The sequence below is a fragment of the Anser anser genome (assembly GCF_964211835.1).
Source record: "Anser anser genome assembly, chromosome: 23".
In the NCBI taxonomy this organism is placed as follows: domain Eukaryota; kingdom Metazoa; phylum Chordata; class Aves; order Anseriformes; family Anatidae; genus Anser; species Anser anser.
Window position 1 is genome coordinate 7,645,459 of NC_139744.1, and position 27,496 is coordinate 7,672,954.

Genomic DNA, 27,496 nt, shown 5'->3' on the forward strand with positions numbered 1-27,496 from the left:
AGCTTCCGCTTAGTATGATTATTGATAGCAGGATTATGGCCAGTGTCACTTCGTATGAAATGGTCTGTGCTACTGCCCGTAGGGCTCCGATTAGTGCGTATTTTGAGTTCGAGGCTCAGCCTGATCATAGGACTGAGTAGACGGCTAGGCTTGACATGGCTATTAGGAAGAGAACTCCGAGGTTTAGATCTGCTAGGGGAAATGGGAGTGGTAGTGGTGCTCAAGTGGTGAGGGCTAGGACAAGGGCTAGTATTGGTATCAGAATGAATAGAAGTGGGGAAGAGGTAGAGGGTCGGATGGGCTCTTTGGTAAATAGTTTCAGTCCGTCCGCAAATGGTTGAAGTAGGCCAAAAGGCCCGACAACGTTAGGGCCTTTGCGGGATTGTATGTAGCTTAGGATTTTCCGTTCTACTAGGGTTAGGAAGGCTACGGCAATCAGGATTGGGATGATGTATAGGAGGGATATAACGAGGCAGCTTAGTGTTGTTATTTGAATCATGGGTGAAGCTAGGGAGAGGATTTGAACCTCTGGGGAAAGGGCTTAAGCCTTCTGCACTTGCCGGGCTCTGCCACTCTAGCTGGTCCTTTTCTAGGATTGAAAGTGGTGGGGGAAGGCCCTCTTCACGGTTTAGTTGGTTTCACTGCTTAGAGGGGGGGGGCGTGCTTGTGGTATTGGCCCCACTTTCCCGGTCCTTTCGTACTGGGGAGAGTGTGTCATAGATAGAAACCGACCTGGATTGCTCCGGTCTGAACTCAGATCACGTAGGACTGTTAATCGTTGAACAAACGAACCCTTAATAGCGGCTGCACCATTAGGATGTCCTGATCCAACATCGAGGTCGTAAACCCCCCTGTCGATATGGGCTCTTGAGGGGGATTGCGCTGTTATCCCTGGGGTAGCTTGGTCCATTAATCAATTATATTGGGTCTGGTCACTGTTAGCACTTTGAGGGGTAGCTCTAGGTAAAGAGGTATGGTCTTGTTTTTGGAGGATTTGTTCTCCTCCAAGGTCGCCCCAACCGAAAAATATCGACCAGGCTCTGCGATGGTAGTGGCCCCAGTGGGGTTGATTGAGGATTCGCGGTGGTCGTTGATTTTTAAGTTCCACAGGGTCTTCTCGTCTTATGTTCACATCCCCGCTTTTGCACGGGGAGATCAATTTCACTGATTATCTGTGAGAGACAGTTAAGACCTCGTTTAGCCATTCATACAAGTCTCGATTTATGGGACAATTGATTGCGCTACCTTTGCACGGTTAGGATACCGCGGCCGTTAAACCTAAGTCACCGGGCAGGCATCACCTTCAATACTTGTTTAATTTGCTGAAGGCTATGTTTTTGGTAAACAGTCGGGCCTTATTAATTTGCCGAGTTCCTTTCACAGATTTTAATCGCTCTTATAGGCGCTCCTGAGTCGGGTTAACAGGGTTAGTTAATACGTGGTCTTGTAGGGGTTTTTGTATCTGTCTAGGTCTGTTAATAATGTTTCTATGTAAGCTTGCGCCGTTAGAGGGGTGTGGCCCTGAGTTACTTATTTTAGCATTAATTCTCCTATATTCATAGGTTGACCTGTTTGTGATAAGGGAATCATCTTATTTTGGTATTTTTAGGTGGTGGAGCTTTGACGCACTCTTTTTTGATGGCTGCTTTAGGGCCCACGGTAGGATCAGTAGTAAGAATTATCCGCTAGTCGAGGTTGTGTCCTTTTTTAATGGAGCTGTCCCTCCATTAAATAGCTCTTAATCATCTCATTAGGGTTCAGGATGTCCGGTAGGGAGGATTAAGGGGGAACTTAGATTCGTTTCACAGGTAACCAGCTATCACCCAGCTCGGTTGGCTTTTCACCTCTACTGACAAGTCATCCCACTCTTTTGCAACAGAGACGGGTTCGCTCTCTTTAACTGCTTGAAAGTAGCTCGCTTGGGTTTCGGGGGGGCAAACTTTAGTTCACTTTGCTTGGTTGTTCTCGCTAAACCATGATGCAAAAGGTACAAGGGTTGATCTTTGCTGTCTGTCGCTTTGATTGTTTCACTGCTATTTCATCTTTCCCTTACGGTACTGGGGTCTCTATCGCGTCTAAGTGTCTTTTCTATCGCCTATACTAAGACTGTAAAATGCTTTAGTTTAATTAGTTTAGTAAATTCTTTAGTTTTGGTGTACTATTTGTGTGGTTGAGCTAGAGGGGGGGCTTCAAGACGATCCGGTCTAGTAGATATCTTTCAGGTGTAAGCTGAGTGCTTTGGTGTTATAGCTACGTCTTGATATTCTAAGTACACCTTCCGGTACACTTACCTTGTTACGACTTACCTCATCTTCAGCGTATTTATGGTATTAGTTATGTGGGATGTGGCTTTTGAGGAGGGTGACGGGCGGTATGTACGTGCCCCAGGGCCGGCTTAAAGTAGGCTCTATTGTCCCACTTTACTGCTAAATCCGCCTTCCAGAAGTGGTTTCACGCTTCTTTCCGTGTGCCCTATGAATAGGGAATGTAGCCCATTTCTTCCACTCCATAGGCTATACCTTGACCTGTCTTATTAGCGGGGTGCTATTGTGTCCACTGTTGTGCTCTCGTTCGAGGTGGGCTGGCGACGGCGGTATGTAGGCTGTGTTGGCAAGGGGTGGTTGGGTTAATCGGGGATTATCGATTGTAGAACAGGCTCCTCTAGGTGGGTTTGGGGCACCGCCAAGTCCTTAGAGTTTTAAGCGTTTGTGCTCGTAGTTCTCTGGCGGATACTTCGGTAAAGTAAGTATCAAGATTTAGGGCCAGGCATAGCGGGGTATCTAATCCCAGTTTGGGCCCTGGCTTTCGTGGGTTTAAATCAGTCGTTAGTTCCTAAGATCATCTTAATGGTGTGTTTAGGTGCATCTTGGGCTTATGACAGCTCAGTTGCATTTTGATCTTAGTTAGCTAGGATAGGCATTTTACCACTCTTTACGCCGTGTCAATAGGACGGTTGATTTGGGTTTCTTGTATGACCGCGGTGGCTGGCACAAGATTTACCAACCCTTGAAGTTAGGCTGTTGCTATAACTAAGTCAAGTTTGCACTCATTGCTTAATGTTAATTACTGCTGAATACCCGTGGGGGCGTGGCTTAGCGAGGCGTCTTGGGCTACTACTTGGGTGTGCCTGATACCCGCTCCTCAAGGCCTGTATGGGGGTAGGTGGTCGAGGGCGTTTACACTGGGGCGCGGATACTTGCATGTATATATTTAGCAAAAACCAACCGTAAGGTTAGGACTAAGTCTTTTGTCCGCAGGCATGTTTTATGCCATCTTGGCAACTTCAGTGCCATGCTTTGTGTTAAGCTATGTGGACGGGGGTGTGGTTAGCTGATAGTTGAGTGGTGAGTGAGAGTGAAGTATATGAAATTATTGCTTGTGTTTACTATTTTTAGTACTGGAGTTTCTCTAAGTCCTAGGACTAGGAGGAAATGGTGTTTCATAGTGTGTAGGCGTCGGGATAGTCCGAGTATCGTCGGGGTATTCCTGCTAGGCCTAGGAAGTGCTGGGGGAAGAACGTTAGGTTTACTCCTGTAAATATTACCCCGAAGTGGGCTTTTGCTCATGTTTGGTGTAGGGTAAACCCAGTGAGTAGTGGGAATCAGTGAGTAAATCCTGCTAGAATGGCAAAGACGGCGCCTATGGATAGGACGTAGTGGAAGTGGACACTATTTGTCTGATCCGTACTAATTACCGCCATCCTACTCCTTCTATCACTCCCCGTACTCGCCGCCGGTATTACAATATTACTAACTGATCGAAACCTAAACACCACATTCTTCGACCCCGCTGGAGGAGGAGACCCAATCCTGTACCAACACCTATTCTGATTCTTCGGACACCCAGAAGTCTATATTCTGATCCTACCGGGGTTCGGAATCATCTCACACGTAGTCACGTACTACTCAGGCAAAAAGGAGCCCTTCGGCTACATGGGAATAGTCTGAGCCATACTATCCATCGGCTTCCTAGGATTCATCGTCTGAGCTCACCACATGTTTACAGTAGGAATAGACGTTGATACCCAAGCCTACTTTACATCAGCCACTATAATCATTGCCATCCCTACCGGAATCAAAGTATTTAGCTGACTAGCCACCCTGCACGGAGGAACAATCAAATGAGACCCCCCCCAATACTATGAGCTCTAGGATTTATCTTCCTATTTACCATCGGAGGATTAACAGGAATCGTTCTTGCAAACTCTTCCCTAGACATCGCCCTGCACGACACGTACTACGTAGTTGCCCACTTCCACTACGTCCTATCCATAGGCGCCGTCTTTGCCATTCTAGCAGGATTTACTCACTGATTCCCACTACTCACTGGGTTTACCCTACACCAAACATGAGCAAAAGCCCACTTCGGGGTAATATTTACAGGAGTAAACCTAACGTTCTTCCCCCAGCACTTCCTAGGCCTAGCAGGAATACCCCGACGATACTCGGACTATCCCGACGCCTACACACTATGAAACACCATTTCCTCCATCGGCTCCCTAATCTCAATAGTAGCCGTAATCATACTAATATTCATCATCTGAGAAGCCTTTCCGGCCAAACGAAAAGTCCTACAACCAGAACTAACTACCACAAACGTTGAATGAATCCACGGCTGCCCTCCCCCATACCATACTTTCGAGGAACCGGCCTTCGTCCAAGTACAAGAAAGGAAGGAATCGAACCCTCACATGCTGGTTTCAAGCCAACTGCATTAACCGCTCATGCTTCTTTCTTATGAGACGTTAGTAAACCAATTACATAGCCTTGTCAAGACTAAATCACAGGTAAAAATCCTGTACATCTCATGTGGCCAACCACTCCCAACTAGGATTCCAAGACGCCTCATCACCCATCATAGAAGAACTCGTTGAATTCCACGACCACGCCCTAATCGTTGCCCTAGCTATCTGCAGCCTAGTTCTCTACCTTTTAGCCCACATACTAACAGAAAAACTCTCGTCCAATGCTGTAGACGCCCAAGAAGTAGAGCTGATCTGGACAATCCTACCTGCTATCGTCCTGGTACTCCTCGCCCTCCCATCCCTACAAATCCTCTACATAATGGACAAAATCGATGAACCAGACCTCACCCTAAAAGCCATCGGCCACCAATGATACTGAAGCTACGAATACACAGACTTCAAAGACCTATCATTCGACTCCTACATAGTGCCCACCCCAGACTTACCCAACGGCCACTTCCGACTGCTAGAAGTTGACCACCGCGTAGTTATCCCAATAGAATCCCCCATCCGCGTGATCATTACTGCAGGAGACGTACTCCACTCCTGAGCAGTCCCAACGCTCGGAGTTAAAACAGACGCAATCCCAGGCCGACTAAACCAAACTTCATTCATTACCACCCGGCCTGGGATTTTTTACGGACAATGCTCAGAAATTTGCGGGGCTAATCACAGCTACATACCCATTGTAGTAGAATCAACCCCACTCCCACATTTCGAGGCCTGATCGTCCCTTCTATCATCATCCTAATCATTAAGAAGCTATGCAACAGCACTAGCCTTTTAAGCTAGCCAAAGAGGGACTTCCCCCTCCTTAATGATATGCCACAGCTTAACCCCGCACCATGATTTTCAATCATAATTATAACCTGATTAACCCTAGCACTCCTCATCCAACCAAAACTACTAGCCTTCACCACAACCAACCCCCCATCAAATAAGACCTCCCTCACTACCAAACCCACACCATGATCCTGACCATGAACCTAAGCTTCTTTGACCAATTTTCCAGCCCCAATCTATTTGGCATCCCCTTAATCCTACTATCCCTACTCTTCCCAGCCCTACTATTCCCGTCCCCAAACAACCGATGAATCAACAACCGCCTTTCTACTATCCAAACATGACTCCTTCACCTAATCACAAAACAACTAATAGTCCCACTCAACAAAAATGGCCACAAATGAGCCATAATATTTACATCCCTAATAATCATACTTCTTACAATCAACCTTCTAGGCCTCCTTCCATATACATTCACCCCAACCACCCAACTATCTATGAACATAGCCCTAGCCTTCCCACTATGGCTCGCCACACTACTAACAGGCCTACGAAACCAACCATCAGCCTCTTTAGCCCACCTATTACCCGAAGGTACCCCTACACCCCTAATCCCCGCACTAATCCTGATCGAAACAACCAGCCTACTAATCCGCCCCCTAGCCCTCGGAGTCCGCCTTACAGCCAACCTTACAGCAGGACACTTACTCATCCAACTCATCTCTACAGCCTCCATTGCATTAATACCCACCCTTCCTGCAGTATCCATCCTAACAATAATCATCCTACTACTCCTAACCATCCTAGAAGTAGCAGTAGCCATAATCCAGGCCTACGTCTTCGTGCTCCTTCTAAGCCTATACTTACAAGAAAACATCTAATGGCACACCAAGCACACTCATACCACATAGTTGACCCAAGCCCTTGACCAATCTTCGGGGCAGCCGCCGCCCTACTCACAACCTCAGGATTAATCATGTGATTCCACTACAACTCATCCATACTACTAACCCTAGGCCTCATCTCAATACTCCTAGTAATACTCCAATGATGACGAGACATTGTACGAGAAAGCACCTTCCAAGGCCATCACACTCCCACAGTCCAAAAAGGCCTACGATACGGCATAATCCTTTTCATCACATCCGAAGCATTCTTCTTCTTAGGGTTCTTCTGAGCGTTCTTCCACTCGAGCCTGGCCCCAACCCCAGAACTAGGAGGCCAATGACCCCCAACAGGAATTAAACCACTCAACCCGATAGAAGTCCCCCTACTAAACACAGCCATCCTACTAGCCTCAGGCGTTACCGTAACGTGAGCCCATCACAGCATCACAGAAGGAAACCGAAAACACGCCATCCACGCCCTAACCCTAACGATCCTCCTGGGATTCTACTTCACAGCCCTACAAGCAATAGAATACCACGAAGCCCCATTCTCAATCGCTGATAGCGTCTACGGATCTACCTTCTTCGTTGCCACTGGATTCCACGGACTCCACGTAATCATCGGATCCTCCTTCCTGACCGTCTGCCTCTTCCGACTGATCAAGTTCCACTTTACATCAGACCACCACTTCGGATTCGAGGCAGCAGCCTGATACTGACACTTCGTAGACGTCATCTGACTATTCCTCTACATAACCATCTACTGATGAGGATCTTGCTCTTCTAGTATATTAATTACAATTGACTTCCAATCTCTAGAATCTGGTATAAACCCAGAGGAGAGCAATGAACGCACTCATGTTCATATTCGCCCTATCATCAATCCTAAGCGCCGCCCTAACCGCATTAAACTTCTGACTCGCCCAAATAAACCCCGACTCAGAGAAACTCTCACCGTACGAATGTGGATTCGACCCACTTGGATCTGCTCGATTACCATTCTCAGTCCGATTCTTCCTCAGTAGCCATCCTGTTCGTCCTATTCGACCTAGAAATCGCCCTCCTACTCCCCCTGCCATGAGCCGTCCAACTCCAATCCCCCCTAATGACCCTCACCTGAACTGTAGCGATCCTCCTTCTCCTAACACTCGGACTGGCCTACGAGTGAATTCAAGGGGGCCTAGAATGAGCAGAATAACAGAAAGTTAGTCTAACCAAAAAGATAGCTGGTTTCGACCCAGCAGATTACAGCCAACCCTGTAACTTTCTTATGTCGCCCCTACATTTAAGCTTCTACTCAGCCTTCATTTTCAGCGGACTAGGACTAGCCTTCCACCGAACCCACCTAGTATCCGCCCTACTATGCCTTGAAAGCATAATATTATCGATATTCGTAGGCCTATCAATATGATCCATCGAAAACCAAGTCTCCTCATTCACCATGGTACCAATTCTCATGCTAACCTTCTCAGCGTGTGAGGCGGGCACAGGCCTGGCCATCCTAGTAGCCTCCACCCGCACACATGGCTCCGACCATCTACACAACCTAAACCTCCTGCAATGCTAAAAATCATCCTACCCACAATCATACTTCTTCCAACAGCCCTGCTGTCTCCACCAAAATTTCTATGGACTAACACCACCTTATACAGCCTCCTAATCGCTGCCCTAAGCCTACAGTGATTAATCCCAACCTACTACCCCTACAAATTTTTATCCAACTGAACAGGAATTGACCAAATCTCATCCCCCCTCCTAGTACTATCCTGCTGACTACTCCCACTCATAATCATAGCAAGCCAAAACCACCTGCAACAAGAACCCCTACAACGCAAACGAATCTTTATCTCAACCTTAGTCGCAGTCCAGCCATTCATCCTACTAGCCTTTTCCACCACAGAACTAGCACTATTTTACATCTCATTTGAAGCAACCCTCATTCCCACCCTAATCTTAATCACCCGATGGGGGAACCAACCAGAACGCCTAAGCGCTGGCATCTACCTGCTATTCTACACGCCAGTAAGCTCTCTACCCCTGCTAATCACAATCATACACCTATACGTGAAAATTGGCACCCTGCACCTGCCAACCCTACAACTAACCCACCCAACCCTATCCACCTCATGGACAGGAATACTATCAGGTCTAGCACTGCTCATAGCATTCATAGTAAAAGCCCCACTATACGGCCTACACCTCTGACTGCCAAAAGCCCACGTAGAAGCACCCATCGCAGGCTCAATACTCCTCGCCGCCCTACTACTAAAGCTAGGAGGATACGGAATTATACGAGTCACTCTATTTATGGGCCCACTGTCCAACCTCCTGCACTACCCCTTCCTAACCCTGGCCCTATGAGGCGCCCTAATGACTAGCTCAATCTGCCTACGACAGACAGACCTAAAATCACTAATCGCTTATTCATCCGTTAGCCACATAGGCCTAGTTATCGCCGCAGGAATAATCCAAACCCACTGATCATTCTCAGGGGCAATGATCCTAATAATTTCCCATGGACTAACTTCCTCCATACTATTCTGCCTAGCCAACACAAACTATGAACGTACGCACAGCCGAATTCTACTACTCACACGAGGCCTACAACCTCTCCTACCACTCATAGCTACCTGATGATTGCTGGCCAATCTAACAAACATAGCCTTACCCCCAACAACAAACCTCATAGCAGAGCTAACCATTATAATCACCTTATTCAACTGATCTGCCTTCACGATCATCCTAACAGGAATCGCAACCCTACTAACCGCCTCCTACACCTTATTCATACTACTAATGACCCAACGAGGCTCAATCCCCTCCCACATCACATCTATGCAAAACTCAACCACGCGAGAACACCTGCTCATAACACTCCACATTATCCCAATATTCCTCCTAATCCTCAAACCCGAACTGATCTCCGGAATCCCCTCATGCAAGTATAGTTTAAACCAAACATTAGACTGTGATTCTAAGAATAGAAGTTCAAACCTTCTTACCTGCCGAGGGGAGGGTTTAACCAACAAGAGCTGCTAACTCTTACATCTGAGCCTAAAACCTCAGCCCCCTTACTTTTAAAGGATAACAGCAATCCACTGGTCTTAGGAACCACCCATCTTGGTGCAAATCCAAGTAAAAGTAGTGAACCCCACACTACTAATCAACTCCCTCACACTACTCACGCTGACAATCCTCCTAACCCCAATCATCCTGCCATTTCTATTTAAAAACTTTAAAAACACCCCACAAGCCACCACCCGCGCTGTTAAAACCGCATTCCTAATTAGCCTAGCCCCTACAACCGCATTCATCTACTCGGGAGTAGAATCTGTCACCTGCCACTGGGAGTGAAAATTCATTATAAACTTTAAAATCCCCCTGAGCCTAAAAATAGACCAATACTCAATAACATTTCTTCCAATCGCCCTATTTGTAACATGATCAATCCTACAATTCGCCATATGATACATGGCCTCAGAGCCATACGTAACAAAATTTTTCACCTACCTACTGACATTCCTAGTCGCCATACTCCTCCTAACAACCGCAAACAACATATTCCTCCTATTCGTAGGCTGGGAAGGAGTACGAATCATGTCCTTCCTTCTCATCGGCTGATGACAAGGCCGAGCAGATGCCAACACCGCCGCCCTACGAGCCGTAATCTACAACCGAATCGGAGACATCGGACTGATCCTGAGCATAGCATGACTAGCTTCAACATTCAACACCTGAGAGATCCAACAAGCCGTACACCCCCACCAAACCCCAATCCTCCCCCTCATAGGATTAATCCTCGCAGCCGCAGGAAAATCCGCCCAATTTGGACTCCACCCATGACTGCCCGCAGCAATAGAAGGCCCCACCCCAGTATCAGCCCTACTGCACTCCAGTACCATAGTAGTAGCCGGAATCTTCCTGCTCATCCGCATGCACCCCCTGCTAGCCACCAACCAGACAGCCCTAACTGCCTGCCTATGCCTAGGTGCTCTATCAACCCTATTCGCTGCCACATGCGCCCTAACCCAAAATGACATCAAAAAAATCATTGCTTTCTCAACATCCAGCCAACTAGGACTAATAATAGTCACTATCGGACTAAACCTCCCACAACTAGCCTTCCTACACATCTCAACCCATGCCTTCTTTAAAGCCATACTATTCCTATGCTCAGGGTCTATCATCCACAACCTAAACGGAGAACAAGATATCCGAAAGATAGGAGGCCTACAGAAAATACTCCCAGTCACTACTTCCTGCCTAACCATCGGAAACCTGGCGCTGATAGGAACCCCATTCCTAGCCGGATTCTACTCAAAAGACCTCATCATCGAAAGCTTAAACACATCATACCTAAATACTTGAGCCCTACTCCTAACCCTTATAGCCACAGCATTCACCGCAACCTACAGCATCCGCATAACCATCCTAGTCCAAGCTGGACAAACCCGAATCCCCCCAATAGTATCAATAAACGAAAACAACCCACTAATCACCGCCCCCCTAACCCGACTCGCCCTAGGCAGCATTACAGCAGGAATAATCATTACCTCTTTCATCACACCAACCAAAACCCCCCCAATAACCATACCCCTTATCACCAAAACCGCTGCCATCCTCATAACAATCCTAGGAATCATCCTAGCCCTAGAACTATCGAACATAACACACACCCTCACTCACCCCAAACCAAACCCCCTCATAAACTTCTCCTCTGCATTAGGGTACTTCAACCCCCTAGTACACCGATTCTTCTCCAAAAACCTACTAGAAAAGGGACAAAACATTGCCCTACACTTGATCGACCTCTCCTGACTCAAAAAAATAGGGCCAGAGGGCCTTGCTGAACTACAAGTAGCCGCAAGCAAAGCCGCAACCTCAATACACACAGGGCTAATTAAGGCCTACCTAGGATCCTTCGCCCTCTCCATCCTGGTAATAATCCTAATAACACACAGACTCACTAATGGCCCCTAACATCCGCAAATCCCATCCCCTACTAAAAATAATCAACAACTCCCTAATCGACCTACCCGCCCCCTCCAACATCTCTGCCTGATGAAACTTCGGCTCCCTTCTAGCCATCTGCTTAGCCACACAAATCCTAACAGGCCTGCTACTAGCCATACACTACACCGCAGACACTTCACTCGCCTTCTCCTCAGTAGCTCACACATGCCGAGACGTCCAGTACGGATGGCTCATCCGCAACCTCCACGCCAACGGTGCTTCGCTCTTCTTTATCTGCATCTACTTACACATCGGACGAGGCCTCTACTACGGCTCCTACCTATACAAAGAAACCTGAAACACAGGAGTAATCCTCCTACTCACCCTAATAGCAACTGCCTTCGTAGGGTATGTCCTACCATGAGGACAAATGTCATTCTGAGGGGCCACCGTAATCACCAACCTATTCTCAGCCATCCCGTACATTGGGCAAACTCTAGTAGAATGAGCCTGAGGAGGATTCTCAGTAGACAATCCAACCTTAACCCGATTCTTCGCCATCCACTTCCTACTGCCCTTCCTAATTGCAGGAATCACCCTAGTCCACCTAACCTTCCTACACGAATCAGGCTCAAATAACCCACTAGGAATCGTATCAGACTGCGACAAAATCCCATTCCACCCATACTTCTCCATTAAAGACAGCTTAGGGCTTACCCTAATAATCACCCCTCTAATAGCACTAGCCCTATTTTCACCGAACCTCCTGGTTCTTGGAATCCTAGTTGGGAGTGGTTGGCCACATGAGATGTACAGGATTTTTACCTGTGATTTAGTCTTGACAAGGCTATGTAATTGGTTTACTAACGTCTCATAAGAAAGAAGCATGAGCGGTTAATGCAGTTGGCTTGAAACCCATCCCCAGTGGTGCAAGTGCACTCTCTGAACTCACTGAAGTGCATTCCCAGTGGTGCCAGTGCACTCTCTGCACTCACTGCACTGCATCCCCAGTGGTTCCAGTGCAATCTCTGGACTCACTGCAGAGCATCCCCAGTGGTGCCAGTGCACTCTGTGGACTCACTGTAGTGCATCCCCAGTGGTGCCAGTGCACTCTCTGGACTCACTGCACTGCATCCCCAGTGGTGTCAGTGCAATCTCTGGACTCACTGCAGTGCATCCCCAGTGGTGCCAGTGCACTCTCTGGACTCACTGCACTGCAGCCCCAGTGGTGCCAGTGCACTCTCTGGACTCACTGCAGTGCATCCCCAGTGGTGCCAGTACACTCTCTGGACTCACTGCAGTGCATCCCCAGTGGTGCCAGTGCACTCTCTGCACTCACTGCACTGCATCCCCAGTGGTGCCAGTGCACTCTCTGGACAAACTGAAGTGCATCACCAGTGGCGCCAGTGCACTCTCTGCACTCACTGCACTGCATGTCCAGTGGTGCCAGTGCGCTCTCTGGAGTCACAGCACTGCATCCCCGTTGGTGCCAGTGCAATCTCTGGACTCACTGTAGTGCATCCCCAGTGGTGCCAGTGCACTCTCTGGAGTCACAGCACTGCATCCCCAGTGGTGCCAGTGCACTCACTGGACACACTGTACTGCATCACAGGTGGTGCCAGTGCACTCTCTGCACTCACTGCACAGCATCCCCAGTGGTGCCAGTGCATTCACTGGACTCACTGGACTGCATCACCAGTGGTGCCAGTGCACTCTCTGGACTCACTGCAGTGCATCCCCAGTGGTGCCAGTGCACTCTCTGGACTCACTGCAGTGCATCCCCAGTGGTGCCAGTGCAGTCTCTGGACTCACTGCACTGCATCCCCAGTGGTGCCAGAGCACTCTCTGGACTCACTGCACTGCATCCCCAGTGGTGTCAGTGCACTCTCTGGACTCACTGAAGTGCATCCCCAGTGGTGCCAGTACACTCACTGGACTCACTGCACTGCATCCCCAGTGGTGCCAGTGCACTCTCTGGACTCACTGCACTGCATCCCCAGTGGTGCCAGTGCAATCTCTGGACTCACTGTAGTGCATCCCCAGTGGTGCCAGTGCACTCTCTGGACTCACTGCAGTGCATCCCCAGTGGTGCCAGTGCACTCTCTGGACTCACTGTACTGCATCACCAGTGGTGCCAGTGCACTCTCTGGACTCACTGCAGTGCATCCCCAGTGGTGCCAGTGCACTCTCTGGACTCACTGCACTGCATCCCCAGTGGCGCCAGTGCACTCTCTGGACTCACTGCACTGCATCCCCAGTGGTGCCAGTGCACTCTCTGCACTCACTGCACTGCATTCCCAGTGGTGCCAGTGAAGTCTCTGGACTCACTGCACTGCATCCCCAGTGGTGCCAGTGCACTCTCTGGACTCACTGCAGTGCATCACCAGTGGTGCCAGTGCACTCTCTGGACTCACTGCACTGCATCCCCAGTGGTGCCAGTGCACTCTCTGGACTCACTGCAGTGCATCCCCAGTGGTGCCAGTGCACTCTCTGGACTCACTGCACTACATCCCCAGTAGTGCCAGTGCACTTCACTGGACTCACTGTACTGCATCATCGGTGGTGCCTGTGCACTCTCTGGACTCACTGCACTGCATCCCCAGTGGTGCCAGTGTACTCTCTGGACTCACTGCACTGCAGGCCCAGTGGTACCAGTGCACTCACTGGACTCACTGTACTGCATCACCAGTGGTGCCAGTGCACTCTCTGGACTCACTGCACTGCATCCCCAGTGGTTCCAGTGCATTCACTGGACTCACTGTACTGCATCTCCAGTGGTGCCAGTGCACTCTGTGGACTCACTGCACTGCATCCCCAGTGGTGCCAGTGAGCTCTCTGGACTCACTAAACTGCATCCCCAGTGGTGCCAGTGTACTCACAGGATTCACTGCACTGCATCCCCAGTGGTGCTAGTGCAGTCTCTGGACTCACTGCAGTGCATCCCCAGTGGTGCCAGTGCACTCTCTTGACTCACTGAAGTGCATTCTCAGTGGTGCCAGTGCACTCTCTGGGCTCACTGAAGGGCATCCCCAGTGGTGCCAGTACACTCAATGGACTCACTGCACTGCATCCCCAGTGGTGCCAGTGCACTCTCTGGACTCAATGCACTGCATCCCCAGTGGTGCCAGTGCACTCTCTGGACTCACTGTAGTGCATCCCCAGTGGTCCCAGTGCACTCTCTGGACTCACTGCAGTGCATCCCCAGTGGTGCCAGTGCACTCTCTGGACTCACTGCACTGCATCCCCAGTGGTGCCAGTGCACTCTCTGGACTCACTGTAGTGCATCCCCAGTGGTGCCAGTGCACTCTCTGGACTCACTGCAGTGCATCCCCAGTGGTGCCAGTGAAGTTTTGGACTCACTGCACTGCATCCCCAGTGGTGCCAGTGCACTCTGTGGAGTCACTGAAGTGCATCCCCAGTGGTGCCAGTGCACTCTCTGGACTCACTGCACTGCATCCCCAGTGGTGCCAGTGCACTCTCTGGACTCACTGTACTGCATCCCCACTGGTGCCAGTGCACTATGTGGACTCACTGTACTGCATCCCCAGTGGTGCCAGTGCACTCTCTGGACTAACTGCAGTGCATCCCCAGTGGTGCCACTGCACTCTCTGGACTCACTGCAGTGCATCCCCAGTGGTGCCAGTGCACTCTCTGGTCTCACTGCAGTGCATCCCCAGTGGTGCCAGTGCAGTCTCTGGACTCACTGCACTGCATCCCCAGTGGTGCCAGTGCACTGTCTGGACTCACTGCAGTGCATCCCCAGTGGTGTCAGTGCACTCTCTGGACTCACTGTACTGCACCCCCAGTGGTGCCAGTGCACTCACTGGAGTCACAGCACTGCATCCCCAGTGGTGCCAGTGCACTCACTGGACTCACTGCACTGCATCACAGGTGGTGCCAGTGCACTGTCTGGACTCACTGCAGTGAATCCCCGGTGGTGCCAGTGTACTCTCTGCAGTCACTGCACTGCATCCCCAGTGGTGCCAGTGCACTCACTGGACTAACTGGACTGCATCCCCAGTGGTGCCAGTGCACTCTCTGGACTCACTGCACTGCATGTCCAGTGGTGCCAGTGTACTCTCTGGACTCACTGCAGTGCATCCCCAATGGTGCCAGTGCACACTCTGGACTCACTGCACTGCATCCCCAGTGGTGCCAGTGCACTCTCTGGACTCACTGCACTGCATATCCAGTGGTGACAGTGCACTCTCTGGACTCACTGAAGTGCATACCCAGTTGTGCCAGTGCACTCTCTGGACTCAATGCACTGCATCCCCAGTGGTGCCAGTGCACTCTCTGGACTCAGTGCACTGCATCCCCAGTGGTGCCAGTGCAATCTCTGGACGCAATGTAGTGCATCCCCAGTGGTGCCAGTGCACTCTCTGGACTCACTGCAGTGCATCCCCAGTGGTGCCAGTGCACTCTCTGGACTCACTGTACTGCATCACCAGTGGTGCCAGTGCACTCTCTGGACTCACTGCAGTGCATCCCCAGTGGTGCCAGTGCACTCTCTGGACTCACTGCACTGCATCCCCAGTGGTGCCAGTGCACTCTCTGGAGTCACTGAAGTGCATCCCCAGTGGTGCCAGTGCACTCTCTGGACTCACTACACTGCATGCCCAGTGGTGCCAGTGCACTCTCTGGACTCACTGTACTGCATCCCCACTGGTACCAGTGCACTCTGTGGACTCACTGTACTGCATCCCCAGTGGTGACAGTGCACTCTCTGGACTCACTGCAGTGCATCCCCAGTGGTGCCAGTGCACTCTCTGGACTCACTGCAGTGCATCCCCAGTGGTGCCAGTGCAGTCTCTGGACTCACTGCACTGCATCCCCAGTGGTGCCAGTGCACTCTCTGGACTCACTGCAGTGCATCCACAGTGGTGCCAGTGCACTACTGGACTCACTGCAGTGCATTCCCTCTGGTGCCAGTGCACTCTCTGGACTCACTGCACTGCATCCCCAGTGGTGCCAGTGCACTCTCTGGACTCACTGCACTGCATCCCCAGTGGTGCCAGTGCATTCTCTGGACTCACTGCAGTGCATCACCAGTTGTGCCAGTGCACTCTCTGGACTCACTGAGGTGCATCCCCAGTGGTGCCAGTGCACTCTCTGGAGTCACTGAAGTGCATCCCCAGTGGTGCCAGTGCACTCTCTGGACTCACTGCACTGCATCCCCAGTGGTGCCAGTGCACTCTCTGGACTCACTGCTGTGCATCCCCAGTGGTGCCAGTGCACTCTCTGGACTCACTGCACTGCATCCCCAGTGCTGCCAGTGCACTCTCTGGACTCACTGCACTGCATCCCTAGTGGTGCCACTGCACTCTCTGGACTCACTGCACTGCTTCCCCAGTGGTGCCACTGCACTCTCTGGACTCACTGCACTGCATCCCCAGTGGTGCCAGTGCACTCACTGGACTCACTGCAGTGCATCCCCACTGGTGCCAGTGCACTCTCTGGACTCACTGCACTGCATCCCCAGTGGTGCCAGTGCACTCTCTGGACTCACTGCACTGCATCCCCAGTGGCGCTAGTGCACTCTGTGGACTCACTGCAGTGCATCCCCAGTGGTGCCAGTGCAGTCTCTGGACTCACTGAAGTGCATTCTCAGTGGTGCCAGTGCACTCTCTGGACTCACTTCAGTGCATCCCCAGTGGTGCCAGTACACTCTCTGGACTCACTGCAGTGCATCCCCAGTGGTGCCAGTGCACTCTCTGGACTCACTGCAGTGCATCCCCAGTGGAGCCAGTGCACTCTCTGGACTCACTGCAGTGCATCCACAGTGGTGCCATTGCACTCTCTGGACTCACTGCACTGGATCCCCAGTGCTGCAAGTGCACTCTCTTGAGTCACTGCACTGCATCCCCTGTGGTGCAAGAGCACTCTCTGGACTCACAGCAGTGCATCACCAGTGGTGCCAGTGCACTCTCTGGACTCACTGCACTGCATCCCCAGTGGTGCTAGTGCACTGTGTGGACTCACTGTACTGCATCCCCAGTGGTGCCAGTGCAATCTCTGGACTCACTGCAGTGCATCCCCAGTGGTGCCAGTGCACTCTCAGGACTCACTGCACTGCATCCCCAGTGGTGCCAGTGCACTCTCTGGACTCACTGCACTGCATCTCCAGTAGTGACAGTGCACTCTCTTTACTCACTGCAGTGCATCCCCAGTGGTGCCAGTGCACTCTCTGGACTCACTGCACTGCATCCCAAGTAGTGCCAGTGCACTCTCTGGACTCACTGCACTGTATCCCCAGTGGTGCCAGTGCACTCACTGGATTCACTGCACTGCATCCCCAGTGGTGCCAGTGCACTCTCTGGACTCACTGCACTGCATCCCCAGTGGTGCCAGTGCACTCTGTGGACTCACTGTACTGCATCCCCAGTGGTGACAGGGCACTCTCTGGACTCACTGCAGTGCATCCCCAGTGGTGCCAGTGCACTCTCTGGACTCACTGCAGTGCATCCCCACTGGTGCCAGTGCACTCTCTGGACTCACTGCACTGCATCCCCAGTGGTGCCAGTGCAGTCTCTGGAGTAACTGCAGTGCATCCCCACTGGTGCCAAAGCACTCTCTGGACTCACTGCAGTGCATCCCCAGTGGTGCCACTGCACTCTCAGGACTCACTGCAGTGCATCCCCAGTGGTGCCAGTGCACTCTCTGGACTCATTGAAGTGCATTCTCAGTGGTGCCAGTGCACTCTCTGGGCTCACTGCATTGCATCCCCAGTGGTGCCAGTACACTCACTGGACTCACTACACTGCATCCCCAGTGGTGCCAGTGCAAACACTGGACTCACTAAACTGCATCACCAGTGGTGCCACTGCACTCTCTGGACTCACTGCACTGCTTCCCCAGTGGTACCAGTGCACTCACTGGACTCACTGCAGTGCATCCCCACTGGTGCCAGTGCACTCTCTGGACTCACTGCACTGCATCCCCGGTGGTGCCAGTGCAGTCTCTGGAGTAACTGCACTGAAGCCCCAGTGGTGCCAGTGCACTCTCTGGACTCACTGCACTGCATCCCCAGTGGTGCCAGTGCACTCTCTGGACTCACTGCAGGGCATCCCCAGTGGTGCCAGTGCACTGTCTGGACTCACTGCAGTGCATCCCCAGTGGTGCCAGTGTACTCTCTGGACTCACTGTACTGCACCCCCAGTGGTGCCAGTGCACTCACTGGACTGACTGCACTGCATCCGCAGTGGTGCCAGTGCACTCTCTGGACTCACTGCACTGCATCCCCACTGGTGCCAGTGTACTCTCTGGACTCACTGCACTGCATCCCCAGTGGTGCCAGTGCACTCACTGGACTCATTGGACACATCCCCAGTGGTGCCAGTGCACTCTCTGGACTCACTGCAGTGCATCCCCAGTGGTGCCAGTGCACTCTCTGGACTCACTGCACTGCATCCCCACTGATGCCAGTGTACTCTCTGGACTCACTGCACTGCATCCCCAGTGGTGCCAGTGCACTCACTGGACTCACTGGACACATCCCCAGAGGTGCCAGTGCACTCTCTGGACTCACTGCACTGCATCCCCACTGATGCCAGTGTACTCTCTGGACTCACTGCAGTGCATCCCCAGTGGTGCCAGTGCACTCTCTGGACTCACTGCACTGCATCCCCAGTGCTGCCAGTGCACTCTCTGGACTAACTGAAGTGCATCCCCAGTTGTGCCAGTGCACTCTCTGGACTCAATGCACTGCATCCCCAGTGGTGCCAGTGCACTCTCTGGACTGACTGCACTGCATCCCCAGTGGTGCCAGTGCAATCTCTGGACTCACTGTAGTGCATCCCCAGTGGTGCCAGTGCACTCTCTGGACTAACTGCAGTGCATCCCCAGTGGTGCCAGTGCACTCTCTGGACTCACTGTACTGCATCACCAGTGGTGCCAGTGCACTCTCTGGACTCACTGCAGTGCATTCCCAGTGGTGCCAGTGCACTCTTTGGACTCACTGCACTGCAGCCCCATTGGTGCCAGTGCACTCTCTGGACTCACTGCAGTGCATCACAGGTGGTGCCAGTGCACTCTCTGGACTCACTGCACTGAAGCCCCAGTGGTGCCAGTGCACTCTCTGGACTCACTGCACTGCATCCCCAGTGGTGCCAGTGCACTCTCTGGACTCACTGCAGGGCATCCCCAGTGGTGCCAGTGCACTGTCTGGACTCACTGCAGTGCATCCCCAGTGGTGCCAGTGCACTCTCTGGACTCACTGTACTGCACCCCCAGTGGTGCCAGTGCACTCACTGGACTGACTGCACTGCATCCCCAGTGGTGCCAGTGCACACTCTGGACTCACTGCACTGCATCCCCACTGGTGCCAGTGTACTCTCTGGACTCACTGCACTGCATCCCCAGTGGTGCCAGTGCACTCACTGGACTCATTGGACACATCCCCAGTGGTGCCAGTGCACTCTCTGGACTCACTGCAGGGCATCCCCAGTGGTGCCAGTGCACTGTCTGGACTCACTGCAGTGCATCCCCAGTGGTGCCAGTGCACTCTCTGGACTCACTGCACTGCATCCCCAGTGGTGCCAGTGCACTCTCTGGACTCACTGCACTGCATCCCCACTGATGCCAGTGTACTCTCTGGACTCACTGCACTGCATCCCCAGTGGTGCCAGTGCACTCACTGGACTCACTGGACACATCCCCAGAGGTGCCAGTGCACTCTCTGGACTCACTGCAGTGCATCCCCAGTGGTGCCAGTGTACTCTCTGGACTCACTGCACTGCATCCCCACTGATGCCAGTGTACTCTCTGGACTCACTGCAGTGCATCCCCAGTGGTGCCAGTGCACTCTCTGGACTCACTGCACTGCATCCCCACTGGTGCCAGTGCACTCTCTGGACTCACTGAAGTGCATCCCCAGTTGTGCCAGTGCACTCTCTGGACTCAATGCACTGCATCCCCAGTGGTGCCAGTGCACTCTCTGGACTCACTGCACTGCATCCCCAGTGGTGCCAGTGCAATCTCTGGACTCACTGCAGTGCATCCCCAGTGGTGCCAGTGCACTCTCTGGACTAACTGCAGTGCATCCCCAGTGGTGCCAGTGCACTCTCTGGACTCACTGTACTGCATCACCAGTGGTGCCAGTGCACTCTCTGGACTCACTGCAGTGCATTCCCAGTGGTGCCAGTGCACTCTTTGGACTCACTGCACTGCAGCCCCATTGGTGCCAGTGCACTCTCTGGACTCACTGCACTGCATCACAGGTGGTGCCAGTGCACTCTCTGGACTCACTGCACTGCATGTCCAGTGGTGCCAGTGCACTCTCTGGACTCACTGCACTGCATCCCCAGTGGTGCCAGTGCACTCTCTGCACTCACTTCTCTGCATTCCCAGTGGTGCCAGTGAAGTCTCTGGACTCACTGCACTGCATCCCCAGTGGTGCCAGTGCAATCTCTGGACTCACTGCAGTGCATCACCAGTGGTGCCAGTGCACTCTCTGGACTCACTGCACTGCATCACCAGTGGTGCCAGTGCACTCTCTGGACTCACTGCAGTGCATCCCCAGTGGTGCCAGTGCACTCTCTGGACTCACTGCACTGCATCCCCAGTGGTGCAAGTGCACTCTCTCGAGTCACTGCACTACATCCCCAGTGGTGCCAGTGCACTCACTGGACTCACTGTACTGCATCATCTGTGGAGCCAGTGCACTCTCTGGACTCACTGCAATGCATCCCCAGTGGTGCCAGTGCACTCTCTGGACTCACTGCACTGCATCCCCAGTGGTGCCAGTGCACTCTCTGGACTCACTGCACTGTATCCCCAGTGGTGCCAGTGCACTCACTGGATTCACTGCAGTGCATCCCCAGTGGTGCCAGTGCACTCTCTGGACTCACTGCACTGCATCCCCAGTGGTGCCAGTGCACTCTGTGGACTCACTGCACTGCATCCCCGGTGGTGACAGTGCACTCTGGACTCACTGCAGTGCATCCCCAGTGGTGACAGTGCACTCTCTGGACTCACTGCAGTGCATCCCCAGTGGTGCCAGTGCACTCTCTGGACTCACTGCACTGCATCCCCAGTGGTACCAGTGCAGTCTCTGGAGTAACTGCAGTGCATCCCCACTGGTGCCAAAGCACTCTGTGGACTCCCGGCACCGCATCCCCAGTGGTGCCAGTGCACTCTCTGGACTCACTGCACTGCATCCCCAGTGGTGCCAGTGCACTCTCTGGAGTCACAGCACTGCATCCCCAGTGGTGCCAGCGCACTCTCTGGACTCACTGAAGTGCATCCCCAGTGGTGCCAGTGCACTCTCTGGACTCACTGAAGTGCATTCTCAGTGGTGCCAGTGCACTCTCTGGACTCACTGCAGTGCATCCCCAGTGGTGCCAGTGCACTCTCTGGACTCATTGAAGTGCATTCTCAGTGGTGCCAGTGCACTCTCTGGACTCACTGCAGTGCATCCCCAGTGGTGCCAGTACACTCACTGGACTCACTGCACTGCATCCCCAGTGGTGCCAGTGCACTCTCTGGACTCACTAAACTGCATCCCCAGTGGTGCCACTGCACTCTCTGGACTCACTGCACTGCTTCCCCAGTGGTGCCAGTGCACTCACTGGACTCACTGCAGTGCATCCCCACTGGATCCAGTGCACTCTCAGGGCTCACTGCAGTGCATCCCCAGTGGTGCCAGTGCACTCTCTGGACTCACTGCACTGCATCCCCAGTGGTGCCAGTGCGCTCTCTGGAGTCACAGCACTGCATCCCCAGTGGTGCCAGTGCAATCTCTGGACTCACTGCACTGCATCCCCAGTGGTGCCAGTGCACTCTCTGGACTCACTGCACTGCATTCCCGGTGGTGCCAGTGCAGTCTCTGGAGTAACTGCACTGCATCCCCACTGGTGCCAAAGCACTCTCTGGACTCCCAGCACCGCATCCCAAGTGGTGCCAGTGCACTCTCTGGACTCACTGCACTGCATGCCCAGTGGTGCCAGTGCACTCTCTGGGCTCACTGTACTGCATCACCAGTGGTGCCAGTGCACTCTCTGGACTCACTGTACTGCATCCCCAGTGGTGACAGTGCACTCTCTGGACTCACTGCAGTGCATCCCCAGTGGTGCCAGTGCACTCTCTGGACTCACTGCACTGAAGCCCCAGTGGTGCCAGTGCACTCTCTGGACTCACTGCACTGCATCCCCAGTGGTGCCAGTGCACTCTCTGGACTCACTGCACTGCATCCCCAGTGGTGCCAGTGCACTCTCTGGACTCACTGCAGGGCATCCCCAGTGGTGCCAGTGCACTGTCTGGACTCACTGCAGTGCATCCCCAGTGGTGCCAGTGCACTCACTGGACTGACTGCACTGCATCCCCAGTGCTGCCAGTGCACTCTCTGGACTCACTGCACTGCATCCCCAGTGGTGCCAGTGTACTCTCTGGACTCACTGCACTGCATCCCCAGTGGTGCCAGTGCACTCTCTGGACTCACTGCACTGCATCCCCACTGGTGCCAGTGTACTCTCTGGACTCACTGCAGTGCATCCCCAGTGGTGCCAGTGCACTCTCTGGACTCACTGCACTGCATCCCCAGTGGTGCCAGTACACTCTCTGGACTCACTGAAGTGCATCCCCAGTTGTGCCAGTGCACTCTCTGGACTCAATGCACTGCATCCCCAGTGGTGCCAGTGCACTCTCTGGACTCACTGCACTGCATCCCCAGTGGTGACAGGGCACTCTCTGGACTCACTGTAGTGCATCCCCAGTGGTGCCAGTGCACTCTCTGGACTCACTGCAGTGCATCCCCAGTGGTGCCAGTGAAGTTTTGGACTCACTGCACTGCATCCCCAGTGGTGCCAGTGCACTCTCTGGACTCACTGCAGTGCATTCCCGTGGTGCCAGTGCACTCTTTGGACTCACTGCACTGCAGCCCCATTGGTGCCAGTGCACTCTCTGGACTCACTGCACTGCATCACAGGTGGTGCTAGTGCACTCTCTGGACTCACTGCACTGCATCCCCAGTGGTGCCAGTGCACTCTCTGCACTCACTTCTCTGCATTCCCAGTGGTGCCAGTGAAGTCTCTGGACTCACTGCACTGCATCCCCAGTGGTGCCAGTGCAATCTCTGGACTCACTGCAGTGCATCACCAGTGGTGCCAGTGCACTCTCTGGACTCACTGCAGTGCATCCCCAGTGGTGCCAGTGCACTCTCTGGACTCACTGCACTGCATCCCCAGTGGTGCAAGTGCACTCTCTCGAGTCACTGCACTACATCCCCAGTGGTACCAGTGTACTCACTGGACTCACTGTACTGCATCATCTGTGGAGCCAGTGCACTCTCTGGACTCACTGCAATGCATCCCCAGTGGTGCCAGTGCACTCTCTGGACTCACTGCACTGCATCCCCAGTGGTGCCAGTGCACTCTCTGGACTCACTGCACTGTATCCCCAGTGGTGCCAGTGCACTCACTGGATTCACTGCAGTGCATCCCCAGTGGTGCCAGTGCACTCTCTGGACTCACTGCACTGCATCCCCAGTGGTGCCAGTGCACTCTCTGGACTCACTGCACTGCATCCCCAGTGGTGACAGTGCACTCTCTGGACTCACTGCACTGCATCCCCAGTGGTGACAGTGCACTCTCTGGACTCACTGCAGTGCATCCCCAGTGGTGCCAGTGCACTCTCTGGACTCACTGCACTGCATCCCCAGTGGTGCCAGTGCAGTCTCTGGAGTAACTGCAGTGCATCCCCACTGGTGCCAAAGCACTCTCTGGACTCCCGGGACCGCATCCCCAGTGGTGCCAGTGCACTCTCTGGACTCACTGCACTGCATCCCCAGTGGTGCCAGTGCACTCTCTGGAGTCACAGCACTGCATCCCCAGTGGTGCCAGCGCACTCTCTGGACTCACTGAAGTGCATCCCCAGTGGTTCCAGTGCACTCTCTGGACTCACTGAAGTGCATTCTCAGTGGTGCCAGTGCACTCTCTGGACTCACTGCAGTGCATCCCCAGTGGTGCCAGTGCACTCTCTGGACTAACTGCAGTGCATCCCCAGTGGTGCCAGTGCACTCTCTGGACTCACTGTACTGCATCACCAGTGGTGCCAGTGCACTCTCTGGACTCACTGCAGTGCATTCCCAGTGGTGCCAGTGCACTCTTTGGACTCACTGCACTGCAGCCCCATTGGTGCCAGTGCACTCTCTGGACTCACTGCAGTGCATCACAGGTGGTGCCAGTGCACTCTCTGGACTCACTGCACTGCATGTCCAGTGGTGCCAGTGCACTCTCTGGACTCACTGCACTGCATCCCCAGTGGTGCCAGTGCACTCTCTGGACTCACTGCACTGAAGCCCCAGTGGTGCCAGTGCACTCTCTGGACTCACTGCACTGCATCCCCAGTGGTGCCAGTGCACTCTCTGGACTCACTGCAGGGCATCCCCAGTGGTGCCAGTGCACTGTCTGGACTCACTGCAGTGCATCCCCAGTGGTGCCAGTGCACTCTCTGGACTCACTGTACTGCACCCCCAGTGGTGCCAGTGCACTCACTGGACTGACTGCACTGCATCCCCAGTGGTGCCAGTGCACACTCTGGACTCACTGCACTGCATCCCCACTGGTGCCAGTGTACTCTCTGGACTCACTGCACTGCATCCCCAGTGGTGCCAGTGCACTCACTGGACTCATTGGACACATCCCCAGTGGTGCCAGTGCACTCTCTGGACTCACTGCAGTGCATCCCCAGTGGTGCCAGTGCACTCTCTGGACTCACTGCACTGCATCCCCACTGATGCCAGTGTACTCTCTGGACTCACTGCACTGCATCCCCAGTGGTGCCAGTGCACTCACTGGACTCACTGGACACATCCCCAGAGGTGCCAGTGCACTCTCTGGACTCACTGCAGTGCATCCCCAGTGGTGCCAGTGCACTCTCTGGACTCACTGCACTGCATCCCCACTGGTGCCAGTGCACTCTCTGGACTCACTGAAGTGCATCCCCAGTTGTGCCAGTGCACTCTCTGGACTCAATGCACTGCATCCCCAGTGGTGCCAGTGCACTCTCTGGACTCACTGCACTGCATCCCCAGTGGTGCCAGTGCAATCTCTGGACTCACTGTAGTGCATCCCCAGTGGTGCCAGTGCACTCTCTGGACTAACTGCAGTGCATCCCCAGTGGTGCCAGTGCACTCTCTGGACTCACTGTACTGCATCACCAGTGGTGCCAGTGCACTCTCTGGACTCACTGCAGTGCATTCCCAGTGGTGCCAGTGCACTCTTTGGACTCACTGCACTGCAGCCCCATTGGTGCCAGTGCACTCTCTGGACTCACTGCACTGCATCACAGGTGGTGCCAGTGCACTCTCTGGACTCACTGCACTGCATGTCCAGTGGTGCCAGTGCACTCTCTGGACTCACTGCACTGCATCCCCAGTGGTGCCAGTGCACTCTCTGCACTCACTTCTCTGCATCCCCAGTGGTGCCAGTGAAGTTTTGGACTCACTGCACTGCATCCCCAGTGGTGCCAGTGCACTCTCTGGACTCACTGCAGTGCATTCCCGTGGTGCCAGTGCACTCTTTGGACTCACTGCACTGCAGCCCCATTGGTGCCAGTGCACTCTCTGGACTCACTGCACTGCATCACAGGTGGTGCTAGTGCACTCTCTGGACTCACTGCACTGCATCCCCAGTGGTGCCAGTGCACTCTCTGCACTCACTTCTCTGCATTCCCAGTGGTGCCAGTGAAGTCTCTGGACTCACTGCACTGCATCCCCAGTGGTGCCAGTGCAATCTCTGGACTCACTGCAGTGCATCACCAGTGGTGCCAGTGCACTCTCTGGACTCACTGCAGTGCATCCCCAGTGGTGCCAGTGCACTCTCTGGACTCACTGCACTGCATCCCCAGTGGTGCAAGTGCACTCTCTCGAGTCACTGCACTACATCCCCAGTGGTACCAGTGTACTCACTGGACTCACTGTACTGCATCATCTGTGGAGCCAGTGCACTCTCTGGACTCACTGCAATGCATCCCCAGTGGTGCCAGTGCACTCTCTGGACTCACTGCACTGCATCCCCAGTGGTGCCAGTGCACTCTCTGGACTCACTGCACTGTATCCCCAGTGGTGCCAGTGCACTCACTGGATTCACTGCAGTGCATCCCCAGTGGTGCCAGTGCACTCTCTGGACTCACTGCACTGCATCCCCAGTGGTGCCAGTGCACTCTCTGGACTCACTGCACTGCATCCCCAGTGGTGACAGTGCACTCTCTGGACTCACTGCACTGCATCCCCAGTGGTGACAGTGCACTCTCTGGACTCACTGCAGTGCATCCCCAGTGGTGCCAGTGCACTCTCTGGACTCACTGCACTGCATCCCCAGTGGTGCCAGTGCAGTCTCTGGAGTAACTGCAGTGCATCCCCACTGGTGCCAAAGCACTCTCTGGACTCCCGGGACCGCATCCCCAGTGGTGCCAGTGCACTCTCTGGACTCACTGCACTGCATCCCCAGTGGTGCCAGTGCACTCTCTGGAGTCACAGCACTGCATCCCCAGTGGTGCCAGCGCACTCTCTGGACTCACTGAAGTGCATCCCCAGTGGTTCCAGTGCACTCTCTGGACTCACTGCACTGCATCCCCACTGATGCCAGTGTACTCTCTGGACTCACTGCACTGCATCCCCAGTGGTGCCAGTGCACTCACTGGACTCACTGGACACATCCCCAGAGGTGCCAGTGCACTCTCTGGACTCACTGCAGTGCATCCCCAGTGGTGCCAGTGCACTCTCTGGACTCACTGCACTGCATCCCCACTGGTGCCAGTGCACTCTCTGGACTCACTGAAGTGCATCCCCAGTTGTGCCAGTGCACTCTCTGGACTCAATGCACTGCATCCCCAGTGGTGCCAGTGCACTCTCTGGACTCACTGCACTGCATCCCCAGTGGTGCCAGTGCAATCTCTGGACTCACTGTAGTGCATCCCCAGTGGTGCCAGTGCACTCTCTGGACTAACTGCAGTGCATCCCCAGTGGTGCCAGTGCACTCTCTGGACTCACTGTACTGCATCACCAGTGGTGCCAGTGCACTCTCTGGACTCACTGCAGTGCATTCCCAGTGGTGCCAGTGCACTCTTTGGACTCACTGCACTGCAGCCCCATTGGTGCCAGTGCACTCTCTGGACTCACTGCACTGCATCA

General features: G+C 53.5%; 1 long non-coding RNA gene across 1 annotated transcript in view; it reads right to left on the minus strand.

Annotated features, from left to right (window-relative positions):
• Window positions 1-579: 579 nt before the first annotated feature.
• Window positions 580-27,496, minus strand: part of LOC310885458 — a 161,592-nt gene continuing 134,675 nt past the window's right edge. Inside the window, exon 2 of the long non-coding RNA XR_014574811.1 lies at window positions 580-12,130. This is a non-coding gene — a long non-coding RNA (uncharacterized lncRNA). The remainder of the gene's footprint in view (window positions 12,131-27,496) is intronic.